This window comes from Protobothrops mucrosquamatus, unplaced genomic scaffold, assembly GCF_001527695.2.
Source record: "Protobothrops mucrosquamatus isolate PMUCROS unplaced genomic scaffold, P.Mucros_1.0 scaffold4018, whole genome shotgun sequence".
In the NCBI taxonomy this organism is placed as follows: Eukaryota; Metazoa; Chordata; class Lepidosauria; order Squamata; family Viperidae; genus Protobothrops; species Protobothrops mucrosquamatus.
In genome coordinates, this window is record NW_015389955.1 from 28267 (window position 1) to 31114 (window position 2848).

Below are 2848 nucleotides of genomic sequence, written 5' to 3' on the forward strand. Positions count from 1 at the left end.
GTCCCAAGTTTGAAAATATTCTGTTTCTTCTTTTTCTTTTCAACCTTAAAGTAAGTCTGTCCATTTGTGCACAGTCTAGTATTTTTTTTTTTAATTATTTCTTCTTCTGGTGGTATTTCTTCGTCCTTCCAATATTGTGCGAATATAATTCTTGCCGCTGTTATCTCACATGTAAAATCACTTTGTATTTTGCTTATCACGTTTTCTGGCATTATACCTAGTAAAAAAAATATCAGGTTTATAGTCTGTGTTTCTCTAACATTTTTTCTAACCCAGTGTGGATTATTGTCCAGTATGGATTTTATAAAGAGCAGACTATGTTTGATCAGACATTACTAACTTCCGATGAAAAGTTAATTTAAAAATGTACAATTTCTTATTAAATGGAAGATGAACAAGTAAAAGAGACAATGATAGTATGGGCAAAGAATTTGGATATAATACAGACTTAGAGAAGTGGCAAAGTTTGTGGGAAAGAAACTATAAATTGACAGTGTCAGCTTCATATAAAGAAAACCTATACAAAATGTTCTGCCAATGGTACTTGCCACCAACAAGATTAGCAAAAATGTTTAAAAATATGTCAGAGAAATGTTGGAAATGTAAACACAAACCAGGTATTATCATTTGTGGTGGACATGTGTTAAAGCAAGGAGACACTCTACAAGTTTTTGAGTTACGAGTGGAACGGGCAAGGCTCCATTACACTTGTAACTCAAGGACTACCTGTACCACATTATATTAAATATACTTCTTTCCTATTTTTGTCAATTTGTAAAACAATTACCCTATTTTGCATAGTGTCATTTCAGATATTCAGATACTGCTCTGTATGCAGGATAAGGATTCCCAATCAACTCCACCTGTCTAATCTGGGATGGTCAGTTTGGCCTAGTATTTAAAGCATTGGGCAAAAACCAGGAGACCATGAGTTCGAGTCCTGCCTTGGCCATGAGACCCCGCTGGGTGACCTCGGGCCACTCTCTCCCCTACCTACAGCACAGGTGTTTTTTTTGAGGAAAATAGGAATGTGTGTTGGCTATGTTTATCGCTTTGAGTAATTTATAAAAAGAATATTGGGATATAAATAAATAGAAAGTAAATATATATATATTTCTAGTCTGCAGTGGCTTAGCAGTATTTCCCGGCCTATTTTTCCTCTCAGCTGCTGAGCTACAATGCAGGTAAGTCCTTGACTTAACGACCACAATTGAGCCCAAAATTTCTGTTGCTAAGTGAGAAATTTGTTAAGTGAGTTTTGCCCCATTTTGCGACTTTTCTTGCCACATTTAAGGGAATCACAGAAGTTGTTAAATTAGTAACACCGTTGTGAAGTGAATCTGGCTTTCCCATTGATTTTGCTTGTCAGACGGTCACAAAAGGGGATCACATGATACACACACACACACGGGATACTGCAACCGTCATAAATAGAAACAAGTTGTTCAGTATCTGAAGGCAAATCACATGAACATGGCGGTGCCGAAATGGTCATAAGTGTGAAAAACGATCATAAGTCACTTTTTTCAGGGCAGCTGTAACTTGAATGGTCATTAAATGAACTCCTGTTAAGTCAAGGACTGCCTGTACTTCTATTGCCCCATGGGAACAAGCATGAGATCTGGGCTGCTCCCCCAAACTCTCCCCTTTCCTGTCTGGGGGGGGGCTCTGGGGAATTGGGAGGTGACCAACCCAAAGAGGGTGAGACCCCATGCTCAGGGTCCTCAGAGACCCCCACCCATTTTAAATTCTCATGATGATAATAATAATGATAAAGTTGGAAGGGACCTTGGAGGTCATCTAGTCCAATCCCCTGCTCAGGCAGGAAACCCTATACCATTTTGGACAAATGGCTGTCCAGTTTCTTCTTAAAAACTTCCAGTGTTGGAGCATTCACAGCTTCTGGAGGCAGGTTGTTCCACTGGTTAATTGTTCTAACTGACAGGAAGTTTCTCCTTAGTTCTAGGTTGCTTCTCTCTTTGGTTAGCTTCCACCCGTTGCTCCTTGTCCCGCCTTCAGGCGCTTTGGAAAATAATAATAATAATAATAATAATAATAATAATAATAATAATAATAATAATAATAATAATAATAATAATAATAATAATAATAATAATAATAATAATAATAATTTAATTTGTACCCCGCCCTTCTCCTCACAGGACTCAGGGCGGCTAACAGCCTCATAAAAACCACAATACAATAATACAATAATATCTATATTAAAAACCGAATTAAAAGAAAATATTTGAGAAGGCCAATCATTAAAATTACCCTTAAAATTACCCTTAAAAAACCCCGCTAAAATTCCCTAGGCCAGACCCGCTTGTTGAAAAAGCCATGTCTTTAGGGCGCGGCGGAAGGAGGGGAGATCCGGGATCACCCGGATCTCTGGGGGTAGTTCGTTCCAGAGGGTGGGGGCTCCCACCGAGAAGGCCCTCCCCNGTCCCAAGTTTGAAAATATTCTGTTTCTTCTTTTTCTTTTCAACCTTAAAGTAAGTCTGTCCATTTGTGCACAGTCTAGTATTTTTTTTTTTAATTATTTCTTCTTCTGGTGGTATTTCTTCGTCCTTCCAATATTGTGCGAATATAATTCTTGCCGCTGTTATCTCACATGTAAAATCACTTTGTATTTTGCTTATCAAGTTTTCTGGCATTATACCTAGTAAAAAAAAAATCAGGTTTATAGTCTATGTGTTTCTCTAATATTTTTTCTAACCAAGTGTGGATTATTGTCCAGTATGGATTTTATAAAGAGCAGACTATGTTTGATCAGACATTACTAACTTCCAATGAAAAGTTAATTTAAAAAATGTACAATTTCTTATTAAATGGAAGATGAACAAGT